Genomic DNA, 13,159 nt, shown 5'->3' on the forward strand with positions numbered 1-13,159 from the left:
CAGGTATCAGACTCAAGTATCAGAATCAGGTATCAGAGTCAGGTATCAGAGTCAGTTATCAGAATCAAGTATCAGAATCAGGTATAAGAGTCAGGTATCAGACTCAGGTATCAGAATCAGGTACCAGAGTCAGGCATCAGAGTCAGGTATCAGACAGAGTATTTCTGATGCTTGACTTTGATATGTGACCATGTCCTAAAATGAACACTGTACTCCTGGTTTTGGCTTACAAATACTGATTTAAAATACTGACCAAATACTGCAAGTGTGACGGCAGCCTAAGGCTGATGTCTGAATTCCTGGGTGAATGTGGACACCTTTCTCAGTAAAGCCTGCATTTATGGGTAGATAGGAAACTGCTGTAATTAAAATCACCAAATCAGCCTTAGAGAGGTGTTCACATAGGATAGGGACCCATCAGACTTATGGTACCACCTTGATGTTGGTTGATGGGCAGACATTATTTGGCCAAATGTTGTCCAAAGCGTCTCATTCATTTTTCCTAATATTCGAAAGCCATATTGCTATTCATATTTCATATATATCACATTGACATGTTTAGCATGATAGAGTGCAACCTTTTTTGTATATAAATAGTAATGAGTGTGTCGGGCTGACACTTTTTCATTACAAACCCTAGAGCTAGGTGTCAATGACAACTGCTGACACCAAGCCCTACTACAGCATCAGCATGAAAAAGGTGGTGTTGGACCAAGAAATTACATCAACCTTTTTTTAAAAATATCTATCTTTAGCTCAAAAAGCAATCATTGCTGTACAAAAACGCATACAGAAATGTGTCAAAAATGCAAAAAAAAGTGCTTTTTTTCCACAGCGTTTTTCCTACCAAAAGATGCCGAAATCTTGCAGAAATATCTGCAAGCAAATACTCAACATGCGCACATAGCTTTAGAACTTGTTCTAGAACATGAAGGTGACTGTATGCCGATATGGAGGTGTTTATAGAGCTGTACGTCAATGTTTTACTTTTCATGTACAAATATCCTATTCAGAAAAAAGAAAAGGTGGGAGCTCTAGTGCCGCCTGTTGGGGGTAGTAATCACTGAGCTGCAGGACAGATGGTGCAATACCCAGAGCTGGCTCTCCTGTGGTGCGGGAGGGGTTAACATCAGCTGGGTGTCAGACTCCCAGCACCTCCCCTGGTGTCTAATGTCAGCCCCACAGAACAAGACTCACTAGTTCTAGGGAGAGGATAGCCCACCCATGCAAGGAAGTGCAGTATAGGAGGACACAGCCAGTGAGGAGGTTAGTGACTGCCATGTGCTGCCATGACTCCCAGCACTCTATCAGTACATTGCTGTATGGGACTGATTCTGGGCCCCCATTGCACTGAATTCCATCCTTCTGGGCTGTGCCCCTCTCTGACTGCACAGAGAACATTTGTCAGAGCTTTCACTGATCAGATCTTCATGACTATAGCTGTCCAGGAATTGTCATTGGTGATGAGCGAATCTTTAAAATTCCTGTTTTCCTTCCATATTTTTTTCTAAGCTGCTTATTACTCGCTGTGAATCTGTAGCCCGACAATCCTGTTTTCCCACCTCCACCAGCGTCCTCTGTGACCCCAAGTGCACGTAAAGTCAGAGCTTTGGTTAATTGTAGTCCATTTTATATCTAGGCTGATGTGATATGTAGCTCAAGCACAGTATATTATATATCAGAATGTGTTCATGAATTGCAGTCAAGTCGTTTCGGCTACGTTCACATGTCCAGTAATGATCCATTAGAACGGATCCAGTAACAGTACATTGGCAAAGAAGCTGTGCCGACAACTCTTTTGTCTGTTTTTAAATAGCCGACTTCGTCTGGATACGTTTTTTAACATTAACGGCTACGGGCTGCGGATCCATTAATTAGCCATCTGTTATCTTTCATCTGAAATCGATCCTGTAAGCAAAAAACTGACTGCTAATTAACGGATCCGCATTTTTACTTGCTTTTCCCCATTTGAATGTGTGAAAAAAGCTGCAAAAATAATGAAAGAATTCCATATTTTTACAAAAACACTACGGCAAGGAAAAAAAGCAGCTTATGCATGAGCATTCAGAAATTTCATTCACTTTGCTGACCCTGTAGAGTGCAGTGTTTTGTTTGTTTTGTTTTTAGGCTATGTGCACACAATGCGGATTTAGTGCGGATCCGCAGCGTTTTTTTTCCGCGCAGAAACGCTGCAGATCCGCAAAGTGATTTACAGTACAATGTAAATCAATAGGGAAAAAAAAATGCCATGCTAATGGTGCGGAAAATTCCGCATGAAAAACGCTGCGGATCAAAGGAAGTAGCATGTCAATTCTTTTGTGCGGATCTGCAGCATTTCTGCACCCTTCCATTATAGAAATCCGCAGTGGTAAAAAACACATGAAATCCGTATCAAATCCGCAACAAAAACGCACAAAATCCGCATTAAAAAAAGCGTCAAATCTGCACCTGCGTTTTCTGCCAGGAGATGCGGATTTTGTGCAGAAAATTCTGCACCCCAATCCGCAACGTGTGCACATAGCCTTAATCCTTGAAAAACGCAGCATGTGTCCAAGATCAGTGTGTTACATTATACCAGGATGGTACAGTGTTTCCATGTGATACATATAATATATTGGCCACTGATCACAAGTTATAGGCACCTTTGCTGGGGTAGACCAGTGTAAGTTGCATGCAGCTTGCAATTCACTTGTGCCAGGTCTGCACATTATTTAGTGTCTAATGGGCGCTGCAAATCCCTAATCTCCTCCAACTGTCAAATAAACCATATCCTGAAATAGTTGTGCAAATAGCAGACAAATCGCACATGTTTTTTGTTCGCACAACATGAAGTTATGTTACCGCCTCTGTGCCACCCGTGCCTACATGTGAATCTCTTATTCAAGCAGATTGCAATGATTCAATCTCTAAGACCTCATTCACACTTCTGTGGTTAAATATGTGCGTGCAAAAAAGGTGCCAGTGTCCTCCGTGATGTGAGTCCGTGTTTATCACGGATGGATAAATTTATAAAACTCTTCCTATACTTCACAAGACCTATAGATTTGTATTGACCCTGCTCAGATCTGTGCTGCTGGGAAAAAATGGACAAATTTGTGTGTTTATGCACGGACACACAGTTCATGAAAACACGGACATGTGAGCAGCATCATAGATTACATGGGTACATGTTGTATTGTGAAAAAAATGGATGTAGCAGGGATGTCTGAGTGAGACCTAAGGGCATGTTTACACAGGGTAGATTGTCTGACGTGATTTTTCTAAAAAGCGCAGGAAGATTTGTGTAAAATCCTGCCAATATGGGTGCAGATTTGTCAGTAAACCAGTATACCGTAATTATGCACATTACACTCACATTATCTGGCGCATCCGTGGCCCCCTGCTGAGAGACTGAGCCATACAAATGCGTCAGGTAAGGGGAGTGTAGTGTTGGCTTTTATTTTATGTTAATTTTTATTTACACTTTTTTTTTGTGCAAACTTTGCACAAAACTATGAAGTAATCCACAGAGAAATCACTAACAGATTCATAACTGATCCTGAGCATAACGACACAAAATCAATTTCTATGCAGATTCCATCTGGATTTTTTTTCTCCAGGATATTGTTGAGATTTGTAAAAAAAAAAAAAAAAAAAAGTGAAAAACTCTTGCTGCAAAATTACCCTCTCTCATAACTGCCCCCTACATAGAATCTGTCAGCCCCAAAATGCATATTGAACTCTATATTGATAAGCGGGACTTGTCCCTTATATACTTGCACCAACACTGCATTTTCATGATATTGTGCTTGACAAAATTATTTTTAATTAAAATGCATGTGAGGGCCTTCGGCGGACTCGTAGCACGGCCAGTGGCTTAGTACACTGATGTTCCCCCTCAAATTACATTTTGGGAGTTCTCACTGCTTGTGAGTGGCAGCGCACATGTAACACCCCAGGTAACCGGTTGTTACAGTGATGTTGCCTTCCTTTCAGGGAGGGTGATGTCATGCTTGGAGGCAAAGATTCCCTTTACCAGGTAACACACCCACATGCAACACATTCTGAATCCAGGCCAGAAGGGGGAGCTCTGAACCTGGATTCAGGGGAGCTTCCCCCAGATATATGTATTCTGGTCTGGAGGAGGAGTTAGCCAGTTGGTAGCAGAAGTGGAGGAGAGAGGAGTGAGAGCAGAGAGTGGGGCCGTGCAGCCACGTGTGAGCTGCAGCTCCAAGACTGAAAATAATCCTGAAGGGTTGGAATGTAGTGAGCATCTGAGGAAAGGAGCAAAGGAAAAGGGCTTAGAGGGGAACTGTGACCGGGCACCCTCTGAGCCGAAGCGCAGGGACCGGGAGCCCGAGGTTGTGTTCAACTCTAGGTCGCACAGCAGAACCGGAGGGTAAAAAGACTTTAAGTAATTTTCCCACACCCACATCTGAAGGTGCAGCAGTACACGAAGAGCCCGGGTCGTGATAGAGAACCTATAAAAAGGCTCGCACTGCCCACCATACGAGTAACTGTCCCAGGACAGGAGAGAGGACTTTGTCAGGGAGCCACAGGCAGCAAGGACCTCGCATACGAGCCTGAGCAGGAAGGCTTACGGACCTCACTTGGGAGAGGGATCCACCTTTGCCTCCAGGCCGGCCAGACCATATCATCACCTGTTCCTGGTACCCTGGCTGTGGCCCGCTACCATCAGTAAACCAGGTAAAGACGTTACAACCTTTTGTCCTCCGTTTATTTGCCGGCATCCACCATCCCTGCCAACACACACTGGGAGCCCTGGGGACCCCGCTTCACTTGTGGGAAGCATCACCATCTTAGCTGCCGTACCATCGTCCCCAGAGGACCCCTTTTAAGCAGCGTCAGTCACCTCTGACCGAGAACCACAGGTGCCTTCATGAACTTTTATTGCTTTCCAACTCCCTTTAAAAACTATCCCTTTTACTTGGGCGCCAAGGGCCACAGACTGGGTTGCCGACAGCGTGACCTCACCCTTAACGATGACCGGACCCGGTACCGAGCATCCCCAGGTCCTGGCGGGCGACTCACACTTAGGCCGGGGTCACACTAAAGAGAAATACGGACAAGTGGGAGGAGCAAAAACAACGCATTACACTCAGACCATTGTTTCTCTATGGGGCAGCTTCCATCAGCCGTATATTTCTCGGCTGTATTTAACCCCTTCACCCCCAAGGGTGGTTTGCACGTTAATGACCGGGCCAATTTTTACAATTCTGACCACTGTCCCTTTATGAGGCTATAACTCTGGAACGCTTTGACGGATCTTGGCGATTCTGACATTGTTTTCTCATGACATATTGTACTTCATGTTAGTGGTAAAATTTATTCGATATAACTTGCGTTTATTTGTGAAAAAATGGAAATTTGGCTAAAATTTTGAAAATTTCGCAATTTTCCAACTTTGAATTTTTATGCCCTTAAATCACAGACATATGTCACGCAAAATACTTAATAAGTAACATTTCCCACATGTCTACTTTACATCAGTACAATTTTGGAACCAAAATTTTTTTTTTGTTAGGGAGTTATAAGGGTTAAAAGTTGACCAGCAATTTCTCATTTTTACAACACCATGTTTTTTTTAGGGACCACATCACCTTTGAAGTCATTTTGAGGGGTCTATATGATAGAAAATACCCAAGTGTGACACCATTCTAAAAACTGCACCCCTCAAGGTGCTCAAAACCACATTCAAGAAGTTTATTAACCCTTCAGGTGTTTCACAGGAATTTTTGGAATGTTTAAATAAAAATGAACATTTAACTTTTTTTCACACAAAATTTATTTCAGCTCCAATTTGTTTTATTTTACCAAGGGTAACAGGAGAAAATGGACCCCCAAAGTTGTTGTACAATTTGTCCTGAGTACGCTGATACCCCATATGTGGGGGTAAACCACTGTTTGGGCGCATGGCAGAGCTCGGAAGGAAAGGAGCGCCATTTGACTTTTCAATGCAAAATTGACTGGAATTGAGATGGGACGCCATGTTGCGTTTGGAGAGCCCCTGATATGCCTAAACATTGAAACTCCCTACAAGTGACACCATTTTGGAAAGTAGACCCCCTAAGGAACTTATCTAGATGTGTGGTGAGCACTTTGACCCACCAAGTGCTTCACAGAAGTTTATAATGCAGAGCCGTAAAAATAAAAAATCATATTTTTTCACAAAAATGATCTTTTCGCCCCCAATTTTTTATTTTCCCAAGTGTAAGAGAAGAAATTGGACCCAAAAAAATGTTGTGCAATTTGTCCTGAGTACGCTGATACCCCATATGTGGGGGTAAACCACTGTTTGGGCGCATGGCAGAGCTCGGAAGGGAAGGAGCGCCATTTGACTTTTCAATGCAAAATTGACTGGAATTGAGATGGGACGCCATGTTGCGTTTGGAGAGCCCCTGATGTGCCTAAACATTGAAACCCCCCACAAGTGACACCATTTTGGAAAGTAGACCCCCTAAGGAACTTATCTAGATGTGTTTTGAGAGCTTTGAACCCCCAAGTGTTTCACTACAGATTATAACGCAGAGCCGTGAAAATAATTTTTTTTTTTTCTCAAAAATGATTTTTTAGCCCCCAGTTTTGTATTTTCACAAGGGTAACAGGATAAATTAGACCCCAAAAGTTGTTGTCCAATTTGTCCTGAGTACGCTGATACCCCATATGTGGGGGGGAACCACTGTTTGGGTGCATGACAGAGCTCGGAAGGGAAGGAGCGCCATTTGGAATGCAGCCTTAAATGGATTGGTCTGCAGGCGTCACGTTGCATTTGCAGAGCCCCTGATGTACCCAAACAGTACAAACCCCCCACAAGTGAACCCATATTGGAAACTAGACCTCCCAAGGTACTTATCTAGATGTGTTGTGAGAACTTTGAACCCCCAAGTGTTTCACTACAGTTTATAACGCAGAGCCGTGAAAATAAAACATCTTTTTTTTCCCACAAAAATGATTTTTAGCCCCCCAAATTTTTATTTTCCTAAGGATAACAAGAGAACTTGGACCCCAGAAGTTGTTGTTCAATTTGTCCCGAGTACGCTGATACCCCATATGTTGGGGTAAACCCCTTTTTGGGCGCACGGGAGAGCTCGGAAGGGAAGGAGCACTGTTTTACTTTTTCAACGCAGAATTGGCTGGAATTGAGATTGGACGCCATGTCGCGCTTGGAGAGCCCCTGATGTGCCTGGACAGTGGAAACTCCCCAATTCTACCTGAAACCCTAATCCAAGCACACCCCTAACCCTAATCCCAACGGTAACCCTAACCACACCCCTAGCCCTGACACACCCATAATTCTAATCCCAACCCTAATCCAAACCGTAAATGTAATCCAAACCCTAACTTTAGCCCCAACCATAACTTTAGCCCCAACCCTAACCCTAACTTTACCTCCAACCCTAGCCCTAACCCTACCCCTACCCCTAAACGTGACTGAAATACGTGGCACTGAAATACGTGGCACTGAAATACGTGGCACTGAAATACGTGGCACTGAAACACGTGGCACTGAAATACGTGGCACTGAAATACGTGCAACTGAAATACGTGCAACTGAAATACGTGCAACTGAAATACGTGCAACTGAAATACGTGCAACTGAAATACGTGCAACTGAAATACGTGCAACTGAAATACGTGCAACTGAAATACGTGCAACTGAAACACGTGATACGTGGCACTGAAATACGTGGCACTGAAATACGTGGCACTGAAATACGTGGCACTGAAATACGTGGCACTGAAATACGTGGCACTGAAATACGTGGCACTGAAATACGTGGCACTGAAATACGTGGCACTGAAATACGTGGCACTGAAATACGTGGCACTGAAATACGTGGCACTGAAATACGTGGCACTGAAATACGTGGCACTGAAATACGTGGCACTGAAATACGTGGCACTGAAATACGTGGCACTGAAATACGTGGCACTGAAATACGTGGCACTATGACTGTCAGAAAATGTTCATTAAACGGTTAGGGGTGAGGTTAGGGGTAGAGTTAGGGTTAGGGTTTGGATCTCTTTAATCACCTTGATGGTGGTGGGTGGCTTTTCAGTGTGTTTTCTGTTTTTTTTCGATAAAAACGCATGCGTTTTTAACGCAAACGCATGTGCTTAAAAACGCAAGAAAATACTGCAGGTTGTATTTCTGAAAATGAACGCATGCAGAAAAAAAATGCATGCGTTTGAAAACGCGACCAAACCCGTACAAAAGAACGCATGCGTTTTCAATGTTAAATATAGGGAAAAAACGCATGCGTTTTTTTGTGCAAAAAACGCTGCAGACAAAAACGCAAGTGTGAAATTAGCGACGCTTTTTATAGCAAAAAAGTTTTTGCGTCTCCACATTTTTGAGACCTAGAATTTTTCCACATTTTGGTCTACAGAGTCATGTGAGGTCTTGTTTTTTGTGGGACGAGTTGACGTTTTTATTGGTAACATTTTCGGACACGTGACCGTTTTTGATCACTTTTTATTCCGATTTTTGTGAGGCAGAATGACCAAAAACCTGCTATTCATGAATTTCTTTTGGGGGAGGCGTTTATACTGTTCCACGTTTGGTAAAATTGATAAAGCAGTTTTATTCGACGGGTCAGTACGATTACAGCGATATCTCATTTATATCATTTTTTTTATGTTTTGGCGCTTTTATACGATAAAAACTATTTTATAGAAAAAATAATTATTTTGGTATCGCTTTATTCTCAGGACTATAACTTTTTTATTTTTTTGCTGATGATGCAGTGTGGCGGCTTGTTTTTTGCGGGACAAGATGACGTTTTCAGCGGTACCATGGATATTTATATCAGTCTTTTTGATCGCGTGTTATTCCACTTTTTGTTTGGCGGTATGGTAATAAAGCGTTGTTTTTTGACTCGTGTTTTTTTTTTTTTTTTTCTTACGGTGTTTACTGAAGGGGTTAACTAGTGGGACAGTTTTATAGGTTGGGTCGTTACGGACGCGGCGATACTAAATATGTGTACTTTTATTGTTTTGTTTTTTTTATTTAGATAAATGTATTTATGGGAATAATATATATATTTTTTTTATTATTTATTTAGGAATTTTGTTTTATTTTTTTTACACATGTGGAAAAATTTTTTTTTTTACTTTGTCCCAGGGGGGGACATCACAGATCGATGATCTGATAGTGTGCACAGCACTCTATCAGATCACCGATCTCACTTACATCGGTGCAGGCTTACCAGCGTCTGCTCTGAGCAGGCACTCGGTAAGCCACCTCCTTCCCTGCAGGACCCGGATGCCGCGGCCATCTTGGATCCGGGACCTGCAGCCAGGAAGGAGGTAGGAGACCCTCGCAGCAACGCGATCACATCGCGTTGCTCCGGGGGTCTCAGGGAAGCCCGCAGGGAGCCCCCTCCCTGCGCGATGCTTCCCTATACCGCCGGTACACTGCGATCATGTTTGATCGCGGTGTGCCGGGGGTTAATGTGCCGCGCTCCCCCCGTGAGCGCCGCTGATCGGTGATGACGTACTATCCCGTCGGTGGTCATACGGGCCCACCCCACCTCGACGGGATAGTACGTCCGATGTCAGGAAGGGGTTAATGGGCTGAGAAAATCGCAGCATGCTGCGATTGTCAGCGTATTCGTCCAAAAACAAAAATACGCCAATGCAAGTCTATGGGGGCGAGAAAAATATGGATTACACATAGACCACACATCTGCCTTGCGAGAAATATGCACTGGTGTCCTATAGAAAAGCCGGTAATTCAGTGCGCTGTACAGTAAAATCACACTGACATTTATTTTATTTATTCTAACCTGTCTGCACATAGACTAAAACAATGTAGACAAAACCGAACTCATCATCTTTCCCCGATCTTGCATATCCCCCCTACCTGATCTATCTATTATGGTAAATGGCATCACGCTCTCTCCCGCACCTGAAATCCGCTGCCTCGGGGTAACTCTCGACTCTGCCCTGTCCTTCAAACAGCACGTCCAAACTCTTGCCACCTCCTGTCGCCTCCAACTTAAAAATATTGCAAGAATCCATCCCTTCCTCACCCCACAATCTACTAAAACTCTTGTGCATGCCCTCATCATCTCCCGCCTCGATTACTGCAAGACCCTCCTCTGTGGCCTCCCCGCTAACTCCCTTGCACCACTCCAGTCTGTCCTCAACTCTGCTGCCCGGCTAATCCACCTCTCTCCTCGCTACTCCCCTGCTTCTCCCCTCTGCAAATTCCTCCACTGGCTCCCAATTCCCCAACGAATCCAGTTCAAACTACTAACACTGATCTACAAAGCCATCCACAACCTGTCCCCTCCCTATATCTCTGAACTAATCTCCCAATACCTTCCCTCACGTAATCTTCGATCCTCCTACTCTCCTCCGCACTTATTCGTTCCTCACACAACCGCCTCAAAGATTTCTCCCGAATATCCCCCATCCTCTGGAATTCCACGCCTCAACACATCCGATTATCCACCACCCTCGGATCCTTCAAAGAGAACCGGAAAACCCATCTCTTCAGGAAAGTCTACAGCCTGCAATAACCACCCGCGCTGCCGCCTCACCAACCACCAGAACTGCCGCATCCCCGACCTTCTGTCTCTTCCCCAGTATCCCTTAGAATGTAAGTCCGCAAGGACAGGGACCTCTCCCCTCTGTACCAGTCTGTCATCGTAAATTTGTGTACTGTAAACGATATCTATAACCCTGTATGTAACCCTTTCTCAGGTACAGCACCATGGAATTAATGGTGCTATAAAAATAAATAATAATATATATATATCTCATAAAAGCCGGTAATTCAATTGTTGGCTTTTGCTTACCAAAAAGTCCTTACCAAACCCGACAGGATGTGAGACATGGTTTACATACAGTAAACCATTTCATATCCATTATATTTTTCTATATCCCTCACTAATAATGTTAGTAATGTTTGTGTGTGTGTGTGTGCAAATTTTGGGAGCTCTAGGTGTTAAATTAAAGGCTTAAATCACGCAAAAATCTGGCGTGGGCTCCCGCATAATTCTCCCCGCCAGAGAGTTAAAGCCAGTGATTGAGGGCAGATATTAATAGCCTAGAGAGGGACCATGGTTATTGCCCCCCCCCCCGCAGAAAAGGCGCATCTGTAAGATGCGCCTATTCTGGCACTTAGCCTCTCTCTTCCCACTCCCGTGTAGCGGTGGGATATGGGGTAATAAGTAGGGTTGAGCGACTTTTGTTTTTTTAGGATCGAGTTGGGTTTTGTGAAACCCGACCTTCTCGAAAGTCGGATCGCGTGAAATCGGCCGATTCTACTGTGAAGTCGGGGACCGGAACACGAAACCCAATGCAAGTCAATGTGGATTTTTCTCTCTCTCTTTCACTCTCACTCTCACTCTCACTCTCTCACCGGAACCTATGTCATCACGCTGCCCACACTCCTTAATTGGCTGAAAAAATTGCGGGGAAGGCGTCATACGAAACGCGACTTTGGCGCCAAGATCGCGTACCGCATGGCCGACCCCACACAGGGATCGGGTCGGGTTTCATGAGACGCCGACTTTGCCAAAAGTCGGCGACTTATGAAAATGACCGCTCCGTTTCGCTCAACCCTAGTAATAAGGAGTTAATGCCATCTTGCTAATGTAAGGTGACAAACCCTTCCCGACCCATGACGCCTATGTGGCGTCATGGAATGATCGCATCCCTGCAGATCGGGTGAAAGGGTTAACTCCTATTTTACCCGATCTGCAGGGAGAGGGGGAGTTGTACTTCAGCCTAGGGGGGGTGGCTTTGCCCCCACGTGGCTACGATCCCTCTGATTGGCTGTTGAAAGTGCAACAGCCAATCAGAGCAATTTGCAATATTTCACCTATGAAAATGGTGAAATATTGCAATCCAGCCATGGCCGATGCTGCAATAGCATCTGCCATGGCTGGAAATCTTGTTCTGGCCCCCCCCACCGCCCCCGATCTCCTCCCCAGTCCTCCGTTCTGTCCGGTACCCCCCTCCGTCCCCCTGTTCGCTCCCTCGTGCTCCTGTCCGCTCCCCCGTGCTCCTGTCCGCTCCCCCCGTCCTCCGATCCCCCCCCTGTGCTCCGATCCACCCCCCCACCACCCCCTCATACTTACCGAGCCTCCCGAAGTCGGTCCGTCTTCTCCCTGGGCACCGCCATCTTCCAAGATGGCGGGCGCATGCTCAGTGCGCCCGCCGAATCTGCCGGCTGGCAGATTCGTTACAAGTACATTTTGATCGCTGTGGTAGGTTCTATCACAGCGATCAAAATTAAAAAAATAATAAATAAACCCCCCCCTTTATCACCGCCATAGGTAGGGACAATAATAAAATAAAGAAAATATTTTTTTTTCTTTTTCCACTAGGTTTAGGGTTAGAACTAGGGTTAGAACTAGGGGTAGGGTTAGGGGTAGGGTTAGGGTTATGGCATGTGCACACAGTGCGGATTTGGCTGCGGATCCGCAGCGGATTGGCCGCGGATCCGCAGCGGATTGGCCGCGGATCCGCAGCGGATTGGCCGCGGATCCGCAGCGGATTGGCCGCTGCGAATTCGTAGCAGTTTTACATCAGGTTTACAGTACCATGTACACCTATGGAAAACCAAATCCGCTGTGCCCATGGTGCGGAAAATTCCGTGCAGAAATGCTGCGTTGTATTTTCCGCAGCATGTCAATTCTTTGTGCAGATTCCGCAGTGTTTTACACCTGTTCCTCAATAGGAATCCGCAGGTGAAATCCGCACAAAAAAACCACTGGAAATCTGCTGTAAATCCGCAGGTAAAATGCAGTGCCTTTTACCTGCAGATTTTTCAAAAATCGTGCGGAAAAATCTCACACGAATCCGCAACGTGGGCACATAGCCTTAGAGTTAGGGTTGGAATTAGAGTTAGGGTTGGAATTAGGGCTAGGGTTAGAAATAGGGTTAAGATTAGGCTTGTGGTTAGGGTTACGGATAGGGTTAGGGGTGTGTTGGGGTTACAGTTGTGGTTAGGGTTGGGATTAGGGTTAGGGTTGGGATTAGGGTTAGGATTGGAATTAGGATTACGGGTGTGTTGGGGTTAGGGTTGTGGTTAGGGGTGTGTTGGGGTTAGGGTTGTGATTAGGGTTATGGCTACAGTTGGGATTAGGATTAGGGGTGTGTTGGGGTTAGTGTTGAAGTTAGAATTGAGGGGTTTCCACTGTTT

General features: G+C 45.0%; 1 protein-coding gene across 2 annotated transcripts in view; it reads left to right on the top strand.

Moving 5' to 3' along the window:
• The window catches only part of MOGAT1 (monoacylglycerol O-acyltransferase 1), a 61,059-nt gene that overhangs the window by 16,798 nt on the left and 31,102 nt on the right, over positions 1 to 13,159 (top strand). Inside the window, exon 1 of one of the 2 annotated variants that reach the window (XM_077290882.1) lies at positions 1,025 to 1,266. The exons of the other annotated variant lie outside the window; for it this stretch is intronic. The gene's annotated coding sequence lies outside the window, so the exon portion shown is untranslated. Of the gene's footprint in view, positions 1 to 1,024; positions 1,267 to 13,159 lie in introns of those variants that run through there. 2 annotated transcript variants of the gene reach the window in all.

This window comes from Ranitomeya variabilis, chromosome 2, assembly GCF_051348905.1.
Source record: "Ranitomeya variabilis isolate aRanVar5 chromosome 2, aRanVar5.hap1, whole genome shotgun sequence".
Taxonomy (NCBI): Eukaryota; Metazoa; Chordata; class Amphibia; order Anura; family Dendrobatidae; genus Ranitomeya; species Ranitomeya variabilis.